At 37.9% G+C, this 17,818-nt stretch overlaps 1 protein-coding gene across 2 annotated transcripts in view; it reads left to right on the top strand.

The window, feature by feature from the left end:
• The window catches only part of GPR180 (G protein-coupled receptor 180), a 41,175-nt gene extending 38,472 nt beyond the window's left edge, over positions 1-2,703 (top strand). The window contains exon 10 of one of the 2 annotated variants that reach the window (XR_005793986.1): positions 1,863-2,703. The gene's annotated coding sequence lies outside the window, so the exon portion shown is untranslated. Of the gene's footprint in view, positions 1-1,846 lie in introns of both variants that reach the window. The other variant, XR_005793987.1, reaches the window with a different exon arrangement.
• Positions 2,704-17,818: the final 15,115 nt, after the last annotated feature.

Raw genomic sequence — 17,818 nt, 5'->3', positions numbered from 1 at the left:
AAAAAAAAAAAAAAAAAAAAAAAAAAAAAAAGCCAATCTTAAAAGGTCATTTATTGTATGATTCGATTTAAGTGAAATTTTCAAATTGAGAAAACTGTAGTGATAGAAAAAATAATCAGTCATTGTCCAGAGTTACCAGTGGGAGGAAGGTTTGACTACAAAGGGGTAACACCAAGGACGTTTTGAGGGTAATGGAACTTTTCTGTATACTGAGTGTGGTTGTGGCTTCATTGAATCTATACACATATTAAAATTCAAAGAACTGTACACCAAAAAAAGACAATTTTCTGTGTCATAATTTAAAGAATAAAAAATTTTTAAAAACGGATGTTGCATGTTATCTAATCCTTTCCTCATCTAGGAATATGATAATACATGGGTGCCTGGGTCGGTTGGGCATCCAACTCTTGATCTCAGCTTGGGTCTTGATTTCAGGGTTGTGAGTTCAGGCCCTGAGTTGGGCTCCATGCTGGGTGTGGAGCTTACTTCCGAAAAAAAAAAAAAAAAAAGATAATATCATTTTTCTTTTTTTCTGTTAACGTAGTGAATAGTATTAACAAATTTCCTTATGTAGAATCATCATTCAATATATTTTTGGAAGTTTTACCACCCCAGTCTGATAAGATTTTTTAAAATCTGAGGTATCTCATAGGATAGAAACTTCAGGCAGTTTGGAAATCAAAATATTCAGATTCATTTCTTGAGGTTGTCTTGGAAAGACAAGACTCGTGTTTGTTCTGAAAAGTGCATTTAAAGTCAGTTGTATTATTATTGTGAATGTTTGCCTTAAGTGTCACTTATATTTCAGGTTTATTGCCACTAGATGCTTTGGAGTATAGCTGGTTAGGTATAAATAAGGTGCTGAATTCTTTTATATCTAGGAGGTATTATGATCTACTGGAAAGAGCAGGGACGTTTTGGCGCGACAGACTGATTTCACATCCAGACTCTGCCATTTTTCAATGATTTTCTCATTCGTTACCTGGTTTTGGAACAGTGATTCCTTTAGCACGGAGAAGGGGTCCTCCGACTAGAAGAGAAGTGGCCAGATGTGAGAGATGGGTTTTAATATTACTAACTCGGGATTGTTTTAAAGATTATGTGTGGCGCTCATGCTTACTCAGTACAGTGCTCTTTATTTACAGTCCTGAAAGTTGTGTGCAAAACTTTCAGTGAACCTGAGATTCTTCCTAATCTGTTCATTCATGGAGATAATATTTAAATGTCCAGGAGATGAAAGTGTTTGCTTTAAATAATCGTACATATGTGGTTAGAACAGAAAGTAGGCGTGATTGGAATACGTTCAAGATTCTATCTAATTTACACACGACTACATTCCAACTTACACCCACACAAAATAAACTTTTAAATCTTTTGCCTAGCCTGTGAGCCTTACAGATCTTTCAGAAGATAAATGTTAAAGACTCACCTAGAAGTTAAGAGTGTTTGTAAAAGGTTTACTGGGGGGGGGGGAGGGGGTGAATTTTTGAAATGAAAAGTGGCTTTTTTCCTCAGATACACCAATTGCTATGACTGGAGTTCCTCATCAGATTAGTAAACTGGAAGATTCTTTCTTTCCCCTTGTAAGGACAACAGGTTTTGTAGAAATAAGTGATACTCGATACTTGTTCAAGTTTAGTATTTCCAAACTAACAATACTTTTAAACCCCTGTAAAATCTACCTTTGTTCCTCAGAGTGTGTAAAATGGTTCGTACACTTAACCTGAGAACTCAAGAGAGGAAGCGCTTCTGTCATAGGTCAGGTTTTCAACCCAGTAGCAAAAAATCGTAAATTATGGCTCCTATCTGGATTTCAAAGTCCTAGATCTCTCACCTCTTTAAATAGTGAAATTCCCTTACAGAGAACAACATTTCGCCGCCTGCTCTTCAGCCTCCGGGTCTCCGGGTCTCACCTGTGGCCACTCCTCACTCTCTCCAGTAGGACCCCCTTGCTGTGCTGAAAGAACCACTGTTTGCTCTGAACCAGATGTTTCCCCCCAGGGCTCTGCTTTAAATCGGTAAGGCAATATTTCCTGCCCTTTGTCTTCTTCTTCGTTTTCATACTTCTGCTCTTTATCATAATGTTGTTTTGGTGTTTCTGGTTCTTGAGGATACACCACTGTCAGCTCAAGCTTCTGCTGTGAGTTTCAACAGCTGTGACATGTCTAAACCGCATGATCTTGAAAGTGTTGGCACTCGCGAAAAATAGAGAGGAGCCAAATTAATAAAACAAAACATTTCAAAGGGTTCCTATGGTTACCTCCCGAAACCAGGAAGTACGTTGGGTTGCGTTGGCTCGTGCAGCCTGCAGTAGCTTCTTCTGTGCTTCTGCATCGTTTGTGTGCGCGCCGTGTAATATGTGCTTGAGGATTGGAGCGGCTGATGATTGCAATCACATCACGAAAGGTGTGCCTTTTTGCCTGTAAAATCCATTCTTAAATGGGTTATTGTGTTTGAAGTGATATATTACAATCTTTAGAGATAAAATATGAATACAGTACAAGGGGTGTGGGAACCAAGGTGCAAAATGGTATGTTTTATGTAGAGGAGTAATGAGAAAATAATGAGTATGCATTCTAATAAGGGTAAAGTCACTACAGAAGATTGAAAAGACTTCCTTTTATTGCAAGTTGAGCCTGTGCAGAGTTGGACTCAGGCAGTAATAAAGTGGTGCTATGTTCCTTTGCATCTGATTTTATGAGACCTTTATGTGTCAGTGTGACTTTCCTCTTTATGTATTCATATTTTAGTTTTAATATATTTGCTTAGAGTTTGATTTTTTTTTTTTTAATGAGGTAAAGCTTCAGGGTATAAACGTAAATGCTACTATATAGCCCCTGAGTTATGAGCGGCAGGGGAAGAGTCAGGAAGAGAGGAATATATTCTGAAGTGATCAGCTTGCCATTTAAAAAGGAAATACTTTTTATCTCCATATATATATATATATATATATATATATATATATATATATATATGTATGTCGTGACTTTTTTTCGTGAGTGATTTACCTATACCTAACCTTTTCTATTCTTTATCTTTTCCTTTATACTTTCTAATAGCTCTGCCTGTATTTTTCCTACTTTGCGATTTGCTTGCCTTGGTTTTGTTTGTGGTTTTGTGGGGTTTTTTTTTTTTTTTTTGGCATTCAGAAATTTAAAGATTCTTATGTAGCTAAATATGTGAATATTTTCCTTTGATATTTCTCCCTTTAGTACCCTAAGATTACATATACAGTTATATTTTTATTCACTAATTCCACAGGTTTTTTACAGTCAACTTTTGAATCTATTTGAAATTTATCTTGGTGGAAAACCATAGTTCTCATCCATGGCTATGCCGTAGAATTACATGAGAAAAAGAAAAAAAAAAAAACCTCACGCTTAGATCCCGTTACAGAAAAACTCATTTAGAATCTCTGAGGAAAGAGTCTGGCCATTGCATTGTTTTAGAATTTCTGCATGTGATTTGTGAGGTGCAACCAGAGTCAGGAATCGCTGTGTAAAGAGTCATGTATGCATCCAACGTTCCATTTGCTCAAATTGTTCCAATCCACCGCTCAAAGATGTTTTGGAAGCACACACATGCCAATACCCTGATTCCAAGTTTACACTAATGTATATAGTACTATGTAAAAGACTAAATAATACATTCACATCTCAATGGTAATCATCTAAGAGGTGTGAGACTTAAATTTTCTTATTTATCTTTTTCTGCAATTCCCAAATTCTCTATAAGAAGCATGTATTATCCTTTAATATGAGAAAAAAATTAGTTGCAAAGGAACCTTAATTTTTTTAAACAGTTTAATTTTTAGTCATTATTTTTTAAATAGTGCATAGAAAAGTATCCTTATAAATGTGATAGAATCATTAGAGCAAGTCTATCGTTTGCAAAGGTGTCTTATTAGATGAAGACATACGCACTGGTTTGCTAAGTTTGCCGCTTATGTTTTTATAAATAGATATTTATCTATTTTATATACATATACTGATTTGAATTTTAACTGACTTTATTAAATATTTTATTTGCCTTATCTCTGAGAATAAAATACTGTTTGGGGAAAATTGATAAAAAGAATCTATATACTTCAGTTTTTTATTGCTTTGGTCAATGAGAGAATCATAACAGCCAGTATGGTTTTATCTTAGCTTGTGTTAGCCCATGTCCTTACTTTGCATAGGGAATTCATTTTAGTAATAAGATCGTAAATTCATATTGGATTTCTAAAGACATTAAAGACTAAGAACTTTAGACAATGGTCAGTCCATGTTCCTGTTTATAATTGACAAGACTTTTTGAAGATCATTTATTTCATCAGAGCCTTACAATAATTCCTGTATTTGGTTGGCAGGATTTTACTGTACTTAACTGAATCTAAGATTCCATTGCTTTGAAGACTCACCATTAATTTAACTAAGAAAGAAAAAGTGTGGCTAGTCACATTATGGTACAATGTTTTTCAAACACACTATTAACGTGTCCAATTTCAAGATCGTAAAACTTGAAAAATATATTCATCTTAGTATCAATGAAATATAGGTGTTATTTTTTTTGTAAAGTTTATTTATTTTGAGAGAGGAAGAAAGAGCAAAACAGGGAAGGGGAAGAAAGAGAGGGAGAGAGAGGATCCCAAGCAGGCTCATGCTGCAATGTGGAGCCTGACACGGGGCTCGATCCCACAAACTGGGAGATCATGACCTGAGCCGAAATCATGAGTCAGACCCTTAACCCACTGAGCCACCCAGATGCCCAGATGTTATTCTTTTAAATGAGAATACAGAAAGAGGAGGAAATTTTCTTGTCCAATACATGCAGGATTTGGATTTAATACCCAGATTGTTCTACACACTATAGTAAAGTTGTAGATATTATAATTGAGATTAGTGAAGAAAGGCTTTATGTGATAATTTAGTCCAATTGATAAAAGTACTATGGTGGGGGATGAACTTTATACGTGACTTATCAGAGGCCATGTCTTCCTACCAATCTGAGTAACATTCGAATTACCTGTTTGGAGACATTTGTTTTTGTCATATTAATTGTAACGTAGCCAGCAAGAGTTCTTCTGCCAAAGCACTGAGATTGGTTAAATGATGTCAGCAACTACTTTGCCATAGGTCTGGCACCTTCCCCAAATGCTCGAGTGGAGGGAGGATATATGAAATGTTTTATCCTGAATGCTTGATTTGTTAGAACTGAGTACAGTGGCAATTATATTGCTTAGTCACATCTGAAAATCCTATATTTGAAAAGGAGTCATAGAGATTCTCTTAAAACAATCCCTTCAGTTTATGGAAAAGGAACCGAGAGCCTCTGGGGGTAGATAATTTGCTGCAGATCACGTGGTCACAGAGCAGCAGAACCCAGATGGAAGCCCGAGCCCTGGATCCCAGTCTCGTGCCCTTTCTGCTATTTCATATTCCTGACATTCAGGGACATGAGGAAGATTAGAGTTATTAAGTAATTTTAAGAGGACTGAATTTATAAACTGTGTGGTCATTTTGGCTTATGTGTTTTTGGATGTTTGCCTCACCTTCTTTGGGAAAAATCTGAAAAGAAACTAGCATTGACGACTTATTCACCACTTAGAGTCCAAGGAGAGACCAAGTCCATGTTATTTAATGTAATCCTCTCAACAACCTTGAGAGGAAATGAGTTCAAATAGATTAAGTAATTTCCCAGTGTTACACAGGTAAGTGACAGAATTGAGAGTGTGTCAGGCCCTAAAGCTTATTAGCTGCTACAATCTACTCCCTTCTTATGATTAAAAAAACTTCGGGGCGCCTGGCTGGTACAGTCAATGGGGCACGCAACTCTTGATCTCAAGGTTGTGAATTTGAGCCCCACGTTGGGTGTAGAGATTACTTAAAAGTAAATCTTTTTAAAAATAAAATAAAATAGAACTAACTTCAAGTGAGGTATTCTGTACTACATAGAAGACGAACATCCTGGGGCACCTGGGGCGCTTAGTCGGTTAAGTGTCCTACTTCAGCTCAGGTCATGATCTCGCAGTTCATGAGTTCAAGCCCCGCGTCAGGCTCTGTTCTGACAGCTCAGAGCCTGGAGCCTGCTTTGGAATCTGTGTCTCCCTCTCTCTGCTCCTCCCCTGCTTGTGCTCTGTCTCTCTCTGTCTCTCAAAAATGAATAAACGTTAAAAAGAAGAAGAAGACAAACATCCCGGGCCTCTCATGTTTGCAAGAGATAGTTCGACAGACTCGCCAAAAATTTCAAAGCCCCTTTGGGAGAGAAGTAGGAGGGGACACACTTGGTGAGAGGGATCTTTCACTGATGATTTTGTGCTGTGCTTGTGGGGAAGGGGAGGAAAAGGCATTCAATTTTCCTAGGTCACTATATGTCTGATTTTTATTCATAGCATTGACTATTCTCATCAACCAGATTATCATTCATTTTTATTAAATATTATCCTTTCCTTGAGATACATTTAAAAAATTAGATTCTTTTCTTACCTTTTGTTATTGTGTTTTTAGGTTTCATATTTATTCATCCCATTATTAACAAGTGTAGCTTTTCAGCATTTTAAAAATCTCTTTACAAATATATAGCCTTGTATTCCATAAAGATGTCCTGTGTCAGAGCTATAAAATGCTCCCTTTAGCAATAGTATGTTAGCAATGCCATGTGGCTCTCTCATCACAGTTTCTTTCTTTCTTTTTTTTTTGGTATCTTTTAATTCTAAAAATTCTAAAATTGGGGCACCTGGGTGGTTCAGTTGGTAAGCGCCCAACTCTTGATTTCAGCTCGGGTCATGGTCTCACAGTTCATGGGTTCAAGCTCTGCGTCAGGCTCTGTGCACATGGTGTGTGTTCTGCTTGGGATTCTCTCTTTCTTTTCTCTCTAAGGCCTCTCCCCTGATATCTCCCTTTCTCTCTCTCTCTCTCAAAAATAAATAAATAAACTTAAAAATAAAAAAAAATTAAAAACTCTAAACTTTGAGTCAATGTTTGTTCTGTTCACACACATCCTTGAATGATTCTGTGTACAAATGTCAATGTGGGATATAAGGCTGCTAATCTATTTAAACAGACTTGGCAAGACCCTCAGGATAAAGAAGGATTGCATTGGTTATTGTTTTGTTGGCCAAAAGAACTATTTTGGAATTGTTCACTTAATAAAATTGACTTTTTTAAAAAAATTATATTTATTAGTGTTAAACAGCATATAACTTTAAAGATATAGAAAGAATAATCTTGAAAAAGAGGAACAAAGTTGGACTCAGAGGACTTGATTTTAAGACCTTCTAGAAAGCCACCTTAATCGAGATGATATGGTTTTGATATAAAGATAGATCATTGGATGCCGGATAGAGTCCAGAAATTGGCCCACACTTATGTAGTCAATTGCTTTATAACAAAATACCAAGGCAGTTAAATGAGGAAAGAAAAATCTTTGCAACAAATTCTACTAAAACAACTGCACAAATATGTGAAAAAACAATGAACTAATGAACCTTGACTCCTATCTCATACCACACCCAAAAAGTTAATTTGAGAGGAATAATAGGCCCAAAATAGAAAAGCTAAAACTACAAAACTTCTGTAAGAAAACTTTGTGACCTTTGGGTAGGCAAAAACATTTCTTAAGACACAAAAAGCACCAAGCGTCAAAAACAGTTGATAAAATGGGCTCAAAATCAAAACTTACGCTTTCCAAAAGACACCATGAAGAAAACAAATGGCAAGCCGCAGACTGAAAATATTCACAGTACATCTGTCCCTAAAAGGACTTTCTCCAGAGTAAATCAAGGAGCCCTACAAATAAATAAAAAAACACAACCTGATTTCTAAAAGTGGGCACAAATCTTGAACTGATGTGACAGCAAAAAGCTATATGAATGATGAATAAACACATGGGAAAATGCTCCACAGCATTAGCTCTCAGGGAGATACAAATCCCACCAAACACCACTTCACATCCACCAGAATGACGGAAATTAGTAAGACTGACAGCTCCCAGGTGGAGAGAACGTGCCACAGCTCCGACTCACATACATTGTTGTGGGGAGTGCAGACTGACCCAACCACTTTGGAAAGTTCATTGGCAGTGTCTTATACAGTTAAACCATTGATCCTGAGATCCAGCAATTCCACTCGTAGGCCTTTATCTTAGAGAAAAAGCCCATATGTCATTAAGACATTTGACTTGAATAAGAATGTTCATAGCAGCTTCATTCATAATAGCCAAAAGCTGGGGGGAAAAACATGAATAGGGAAATGAATAAATAAATTGTGGGATATTCATATAATGGAATATTACTCAGCAATGAAAAGCAACAAACTATTGATAGACATAGCAACATAGATGAATCACAAAAATATTATGTTAAGCAAAAGAAGCCATACATAGAGTATCCTCACGTTCATATCAAGTTTTAGAATGGGTAAAACTGATCTATGGCCATGGAAACATGGTCAGCGAGAATTGATTAGAAGCGGACATAAGAGAACTTCCTGGTTGCTAGAAATCATCTTATCTTGACTGGGATGTTGTGACATAGATAAACACATTTATCATAATTCACCAAGTTGCACACTTAAATGTACACACATTTTACTGTATGTAAATTTCACCTAAAGAGTATTTTTAAAAGATTGCATTGTATTCATAGCTATGAAGGTAGCCAACAAAGTTGTTTCACATAAGATGGGGGCATAAGTCAGTAGACACAAGGTATACAAGCAAAATCATGTTGGATTGCCGTTGAATATGACCAACCAGGGGAGTGGGTTTTCAGTGAGTATCTGTTGAGTAATGACCATTTATCTAAAGTTTGTCAGCAAGAACAATGACCTCCTTCCTACTGGCCATGTGCACGTATGGAGAAAAGGATCCATGTTATTTTTTTAATCAGAAATTCCTCTTTTAATATATTCCACTTCAAAACTAAATACATAGGAAAATTAGATGAGTTTAAGGGAAGAAAAATGTTAAGTATAATCAAGAAAAGAATATTCCAAACACAAAATAAAACTCTATGTCCATACCACCGTTAATACATTTGTATGTATTCTCAAAAGATTTTCCCCTCTATTGTCAAACATAATCTAAATATCACACCACACACATACGAAGTGGGATACTACCATAATATTATTTCATCATGTTTAGGATATACTAATTTTTAGCATCAGTTAAAAGACTTGAACATTATTCCATTGTATAAACATGCCACCACTTATTTAGCCAATTTCTGGACATTTGGTTGAAACAATTGGATTTTCTTCAGTTTTCCATTGTTATGAAAATGCTAAATTATTCCTTCAGGATTTGTAAAGGCAAGCAGCCCTTTCCGGAGAATGTGGAATAAAGAAAATGCATCTTCACCAAATGTTCTGCTATACTGGGTCGCACCTGTTTTATTGGCGCCCTGTCTGGCACAGGGCAGGCACTCAGTTTACATGATGACATACAAGAGGGAGAGAATGAGTTTCTATGATAATGGTCTTTCCCATTTGTGGGTGGAGTTCTATGTTTCTTATCCGGATCTGTGTATTTTAATGCCCAAATTAATTGTCTTCCTTTCCAATGCATAGCACAAATTTAACAATATTCCTGCTTTTCAGTCTTTAGTTTGCTTTTATTATCTTCCTGCCTGCAGTGTTTCTATGATTTGTCTTACAGCAATATTCATTAGTGGTCTTAACTCATTGCACCTTTTAAACTTTACATGGCACATTGCACAATGCCAAATGCAGGCGGAAGTTTCACAAAAAATATTTTATTATGATAGTAGGTTCTACTCTTTTTGCATTTGTGAATTTTTACTTACCGCCTGTTGTGTACCAAGCAGTGTGTTAGAGGTAGAGATAGGAAGCAATGGCAAAGGAGACAGAGGCTCTGTCCTCAAGAAATTTTACAGATAAAGGATAGGCATGGAAGGGTGTCTGGCTGGCTCGGTCGGAAAAACATGCGAGTCTTGATCTCAGGGTTGTGAGTTTGAAAGTAGAGATTACTGGGGCGCCTGGGTGGCGCAGTCGGTTAAGCGTCCGACTTCAGCCAGGTCACGATCTCGCGGTCCATGAGTTTGAGCCCCGCGTCAGGCTCTGGGCTGATGGCTCAGAGCCTGGAGCCTGTTTCTGATTCTGTGTCTCCCTCTCTCTCTGCCCCTCCCCCGTTCATGCTCTGTCTCTCTCTGTCCCAAAAATAAATAAACGTTTAAAAAAAAAAAAAAAAAAAGAAAGAAAGTAGAGATTACTTAAAAAATAAAAAAACAATGAAAAAACAAAAATCAAAATAAATAAAATAAAAAACAACAACAGAAAAGGGTAGGCATGGAATCCAATAATGATGTTATGCCAAGGTAAAAGTGAAGTAATTATGCACAAAATCTGATAGAAAGACTGTAGAGGAAAGCAACTCCAGGTCTAGGGATAGGGGGTAGAGAGGGCTTCATTGAGGAAATGAAGGATAAGGGGAAGATTTCAGGATCTTGAAGACTGGGGGAGGTTTTCCAGGTAGCCCATGAAAGGAAGGATGTTTCAGGCAAAGTGAATGGGTCTGTGCAAAGCGCAGAGGCTTGAATGAGCGTGCATGGAGAAATACAGTCATTTGGTAAGACCAGAGAGCTAAGTCTAAGTTGGAGAGTGCCAGAAGATGAGGCTAGCGATGGGGGTAGTAGCCCGATCAGGAAGCATTTTGACTATCAGACTAAGAATACAAGGGTGAGAAATACTGCAGACCTGACCGAAGAGGAATAAAAAATGTATTTTGGAAATAAGATCGATTGTGAACAGTCATAATCAATGAGTGGTAAGGATGACGCCCAAGATTTCTGCCTTGCCTTGGGAAACTGGGGAGGTTGATGTATTTATTAGTTTTCTATTGCTGTTTAACAAATTACTACAAACTTAGTAGCTTTAAACCACACACACTTATTATGTCAGTTTCCATGGGTCGAGTGTCCAGGCATGGCTTAGCTGGTCTTCTGCCCAGGTCTTACAAGGCTGTATCAAGGTGGCAGCTGAGCCATGTTCCTTTCTGGAGCCCAAGGTTTTCTTCCAAGCTCATGGGTTGTGGGCAGATTTCAGTCCCTTGCACTTGTAAGACTGAGGTCCCTTTCTCTTGCTACCTGTCAGCTGGGGACTGCTCTTAACTCCTACAGGCCATCTGTAGTTCCTTGCTATGTGGCCCTCTGACAGTCCTTTCCGGACATGGTAGTTTATTGCCTCAGAGCCAGAAGGAGAATCTCTCAACCTTCTATACCCTCTTTTAAAGGGCTCACCTGAATATATCAGGCCTGCCGAGGTTCATCTCCTTTTTGATAACTCAAAGTCAACCATTTAGGGACTTTAATTACATCTGCAAAATCCCTTCACCTTTGCCACATAGTGTACCATAACCACGGGAGTGATCCCATGAATATGATCCCACTGGATTCACAGGCCTTATCCAGCACCCAACACCAATGGATGGGTGTTGCCATTAGACCTCTTAGAATTTTGCCTAGAGATTGCCATGAATTGAAATAGAAAATACGTGAAGAGGGACAATTTTATTGAGATTAAATGTTGTGTTTAGCTTTTAACATATTGAATTTGAAATACCTGTGTGTCATCTGGGTGTAGACTGTTATATTTAGTGACTTTCTACACAGTACCTATGGGCTTTGGCACACATTCCACTTCAGCACAAATGCTGCAAAATCATCTTCTGAATAACTGTACCAATCCAGTTGAACCAAAGTAGTAATAGCCTGTATGATAAAAGCATCGTAAAATTTCTTTGGGGCACCTGGGTGGCTTAGTCGGTTAAACATCCAACTTTGGCTCAGGTCATGGTCTCATGGCTCACGAGTTCAAGCTCCGCATCGGGCTCTGTGCTGACAGCTCAGAGCCTGGAGCCCACTTTGGATTCTGTGTCCCCCTCTCTCTCTGTCCCTCCCACGCTCAGTCTCTCTTCCTTGAAAAGTAAATAAATGTTTAAGAAAATTTTTTTAATTTCTTTGAATCATCACAATATTAGTATAAAGTTTTCATTTTACAGACTTTAATTTTACTTATAGTTTTGCGTATATACACATATCCACACATACCTTGGAATAATATACATTTCCCATATTTGCCTCTTATGTAGTGTGAGATATGCCTATGAAGTATATATATGCACAAACTACTTGTTTTACATATTTCATCAACAGTGTACATTTATGTCCCAATATTTTCTGTGTTCTCTGGCTTCAGGACAGAAACTGAAACACATTCCTTCTTACGCTTTGAATTCTCAGAAGCAGCATCCTTATAATGATATGTTATTATGAGTGTGATCTCATGTAGTAAAATGTAGTTTATGTGATACCTAATGTTATATAGTTGATGTCCATGAATATTGTTGTATTTTACATTTACAGCATGTGGGTTGGCATTTTACAGGAGTCTGTGTTGCAGCTACACAATGGCCCCACAGCGGTTGAAACAGTTGCCAACTGAGAGTAGGGACTGCCTGAAGCCTTTCAGAGCACTCTTTAACTACAAGAACATCAAACAAGATGGTGGATGGCTTCATTAGCAGCCTGTTTGAATAGCATTTTCTCACTTTGAGATAAAAATGTTCTGAAGAGTTTGTTTAGGTCTGCTAATGAATATTTCATCCCAAATGGAGAAAGTACACAGGGGAAATGCCGCACAAACAACCCTTCCATGAACTCACCCACCCTTTGTGTTCAAGTGGTGTGTATACTGGAGAGAATGGGGCTGCATATTTGAGAGCACCGACTCTTTTCAACATGGTTTTCTTGTTGTTGTTTGGTTTTGTTTACAGCATGAAATTCTAACTTGCAGCCTGAGAGTCTGGTACATATGTAAGAAATTAAATTGGGCCAGTATTTATTTATGAACATCTAGTTTTAGGAATTTTAAAACCTTCTCCCCCAAAGACTTTTATTAGGTTGGAACTTTACATGGAATATAAAATTAAAAGGTTTACAAATAAGCATGTTTTGCTGTGTCGTGTGTGGATTTTAATTGATGAGTTTTTAAACAAATCTTTGAAGTGTATCAGCCCTTACATGTTCACAAGATCTGGAGGATCAGGCCCCTCATTTGCATTTTGTATTTTCTTTAGCTCAAAATAGATTTGATTAAAAAACAAAATTTGGCACAAGATTAATCCATAATAGGATTTTATTGCTCCTATTTAAAAAAAAAAACAACAAGCAATGTTATGCTTTGAGGTGTGATTAGCACATAAGTACAGCAGCTACTTTTCAGATATGTCTCATTTCATTTTATTTTGAATTCACCCATTGGATTCCACATTTGTGGGATGGTGTGTTGAAAGTGAACAGTTTCGTTCACTCTCCTCACATCTACCAAGAAATACAAAATTTATTGGCATTTGCTTTAGCCACACTGCAAGAAATGAGTCTTCATACTTACTAGATGTGAGGTCTAACTTATTTTAAATGCTAATAGGTGTGTGCCTAAAAGTGAATTCAGTAGATACTTGAATTGTAAGAAATTTAAAGTTACAGTTGAAATGCTAAAATTAAGGTGCCCAACCCTGCCTCAGGAACATATACTACAGAAGCGAGATTTTGCTCTATTACATGTCTATATAAAGAAGGATTATAGTCATAAGTATACTTCCTATAGTGTGTAATCTACTTGTTCTTTTTTTCCGAGTATTCTCTTGGTTAGAAGAGATTAGATTGGAATGACTATGGCTTAGTTTTCCATAAATGACCAGTTTAATTTCTCCCTTCTGGTGACTTCTGATTTTGAATTGTTCTGTTTGTTTGTTATAATGTTATGGTCACTATGTTAATATTTCTTGAGTACAAACTGAGAATTAAATAAGGTGCAAGATGGCAGGGAAACTCGGTCCTTGGCTTATGATCTGTATTAGGCATATACTTCAAAGGCAAGTTGTTAAAACATGTCGTAAATATGTAAGACTTATCACCGAAAGAAGCCATGTCAGCCATATGTATGTATTGGATATATCTGTGAATTATAAACATGGCTAACTCTCTACCTACTTTCTTTTATCTTATTTATATACGAATGTGTGTGTGTGTGTGTGTGTACATATGCATATATGTGTGTTTATGAGTTTATGCCCATACACACAGGTGTGTACATGTACAGTATATATACAAATATGGTAAAGGATGAGTATGTAGAGAGCTAGGCACGTGTATAGGTCACATATTTTATTTATTTATTTAAAGTGCATTTATTGGGACGCCTGGGTGGCGCAGTCAGTTGGGCGTCCGACTTCAGCCAGGTCACAATCTCGCGGTCCGTGAGTTCGAGCCCCGTGTCAGGCTCTGGGCTGATGGCTCGAAGCCTGGAGCCTGTTTCCGATTCTGTGTCTCCCTCTCTCTCTGCCCCTCCCCCGTTCATGCTCTGTCTCTCTCTGTCCCAAAAATAAACGTTGAAAAAAAAAATTAAAAAAAAAAAGTGCATTTATTTATTTTGGGGGGAGGGGCAAAAAGAGAGGGAGAGAGAGAATCCCAAACAGGCTCCATAGTCAGCACTCAGCACAGAGCCCGACGTGGGGCTCAATCCCATGAACAGTGAGATCATGACTTGAGCCGAAATCAAGAGTCAGACGCTCAACCACCTGAGCCACCCAGGCGTCCCTAGTACACATATTTTACAATCACAACAGTTTATTTTGGTGGAAAGAACATGTATGGATATTGGGCTCTTCTTGTTCAAGGATCACTCCAGCTGTATCACTTAATGATGTAACGTTGGACAAGTTGTATTCAAATTCTTATACTTTTCCCAAGGGAGAAGGAAGGCACCCTCTGGGCATTTAATCCTAGACTGGCATTTTATCCTACTTCTCCACTAACCTGCTTGGTAGAGTTGATAACATCTTTACTGTGCTAATGAGGACCTGAAAGTTTAGGCCTATCTTTTTATACGCTGATGTCATTGTAAGCCATCACCAGGCTCTCTCATAGACATTCTTTGGTGCAAGACTACATAATCACTGGTCTGATTTAGTAGCATGGGTTTTACTTGGACAGAGCAGCTCATGTCTTACCTGTGAACAGAACACTTATCTGACTAAATTGGACTACTCAAAAGTCATAATTTGTGGACTTCAGACCCAAAACTGGAAAATACTAACATTGCCAATATTGCATATTTTACTAGCATTAGTACAAGAGAAATGGATACCCCAATAATGTTGGAACTATGTAAAGGTAAAATACTTCGATTTAAAATTTTCTCTAGGAAAAAAATGATATCTTTGAGATAATTTTCTTTGAGTGAGCTTAATTAGAACCATAAGAAAAATCAAAACATTATTGCCAATTACGTTGATCAATTAGTAAAAATGATCAACTATTCAAAAGAAGTTGCTTTTTTTTTTAAATCAAGTATTAAGTGCTTTGAGAAGTAGCATTCTCAACATGAGAAAAGAGAGATACAATGTAGTATAGAAGAGGTTAAGTAAAACCCTGTAGCCCTGAATTTAAATTAGAAATATCACTATGAACTCTTGATATCATGTATCTTTAATATATATACATTCCTAGTGCTGTCCATTGGAAAAACCAAGAACCGGTGGTGAGCCCAGTAGCCATGAACACTTCCAGGCCTTCTCCGTATGCCATGTTTCACTCAAAGGAACTAGGACTCCTTCGAGCATCTGCTGCCCTGGGTTTGGCACAGGGAATGTAGAAGATGATGCCAGAGCATCTTGTTGAACCAGAAAGAGAAAAACAAAGATTTCTAACAGACTTGAGAACCAACATGAAAAGCTTCTCCATGGCCAAAGATGGACTGACATGAGCATCAAGAAGACTGTTAACCTCAACGGACTGAAATGCATCAAACATGGTTAAACACATGAAATACCAAAAACTTGATTGCCATTGAAAGAAGCTAAATCATGATTTTGAAAATTGATAAAGCAAAAAGGTGACAAAGTATTTACCCTGTCTTCCCTATATGAACTATATTAGTAGATAAGGAAAGATTTCTCTTTATACACGTATTCCAGCTCGTAAACAGAGAGTTGGCATGATAGATGATCACCATTTTCCACCTCCAAATCGGTAACTCTGTGCAATGCTGCCGTGGACGTCACTGTGCCTGTGTGAAAGCAGTTCTCTGTGGGGAGCCTGGGTGGCTCAGTCAATTAAGCATCCACCTCTTGATTTTGGCTCAAGTCATGATCTCACCAACCAGGTGATGGAGCACTGAGTTGGGCTCTGTGCTGACAGCATGGAGCACCCTTGGGATTCTCTCTCACCCCCTCCCTCGATCCCTCCCCCTCTCTTGCTCTCTCTCAAAAATAAATAAATAAACTGTTTTTATTTTAAAAGCAGTTTTCTGGGACACACTTGAGCAGTGAGACTGCAGGTCACAGACAACACACATGTTAATTTCACAACATGACCCCAAACTATTTTTACAGTGGTTCTACCAAATCATATTCCAACCAGCAGATCATAAAGATTTCCCTTGCTTTAAAGACATGAATAGACACTTTTCCAAAGAAGATATCCAGATGGCCAACAGACACATGAAAAGATGCTCAACATCACTCATCATCAGAGAGAATCGAATCAAAACCACAATGAGATATTACCTCACACCTGTCAGAATGGCTAAAATTAACAACACAGGCAACGACAGACATTGGCGAGGACTTGGAGAAAGAGGAACACTTTTACACTGCTAGTGGGAATGCAAATTGGTGCAGCCACTCTGGAAAACAGTATGGAGGTTCCTCAGAAAATGAAACACAGAACTACCCTATGACCCAGCAATTGCACTTCTAGGTATTTATCCAAAGGACAAAAATATTGATTCAAAGGGGCACATGCACCCCAATGTTTATAGCAGCACTATCGACAATAGCCAAAGTATGGAAAGAGCCCAAATGTCCGTCGACTGATGAATGGATAAATAAGATGTGGTCTGTATATACAATGGAATATTACTCGGTGATCAAAAAGAATGAAACCTTGCCAGTTACAACAACATGGATGGAACTAGAGTGTATTATGTTAAGGGAAATCAGTCAGTCAGAGAAAGACGAATATCATATAATTTCACTCTATTTGGAATTTAAGAAACAGCAGATGAACATGGGAAGGGAAACAAAAGTAAGATAGAAACAGAGAGGGAGACAAACCATAAGAGACTCTTAAATACAGAGAACAAACTTAAGGTTGCTGGAGGGCATTTGGAGTCGGCGGATGGGCTAAATAGGCAAGGGGCATTAAGGACGATGATTAATTGGGATGAGCACTGGGTGAAATCATAATTACACTCTACATAACTAACTTAGATTTAAATAAAAAGAAAAATTAAAAAGATAAAAGAAATAAAAAAGAGACTTCTCTTGCTTTCTAATTATTCTTCACATTTTTCTATAAAGAAGTGGGAGTGGCCTCCTCAATTTTCTGCTAAGTGCTACTTCCCACTGTTTTCCCAATCCCTGTGGCTTCCATGGGGGTTAACCTCCTTCCCACTCTCCAGAGGGCACACAGCCAGCTCTGGTCCTTTTTCCAGGCACAAGTCAGGAGGGACAAGTTGTGCCTCGAGTTGGCCTAATGAGACTTGACTTTGCAACTTTTGTTGGAAAGTTTGGGGAAAAGGAGCTTTTTTTTTTTCCTCTCCCACTCTGGGGATGTATGTTTAGGGGTACTAAAAGTCATGTCAGTGTGTGGATTAGACCTGCTTGGAGTGAATCCAACACAGACGTAGAACCAATGGAGGAAGAGTGATTTCTAGATCCAGCCCCATGCCAGAAGCCTGTTAAATTGCCCTGGTTTCTTTAGTGATATAAGTCAGTGGGTAACAATCTCTACCCTCTACCTCCAGTCCTGACT

The sequence above is a fragment of the Herpailurus yagouaroundi genome, unplaced genomic scaffold (genome assembly GCF_014898765.1).
Source record: "Herpailurus yagouaroundi ecotype Mexico unplaced genomic scaffold, PumYag 164, whole genome shotgun sequence".
NCBI classification, from domain to species: domain Eukaryota; kingdom Metazoa; phylum Chordata; class Mammalia; order Carnivora; family Felidae; genus Herpailurus; species Herpailurus yagouaroundi.
Note: the sequence above shows the minus strand (reverse complement) of the source record. Positions and strands in the feature narration are given on the sequence as shown.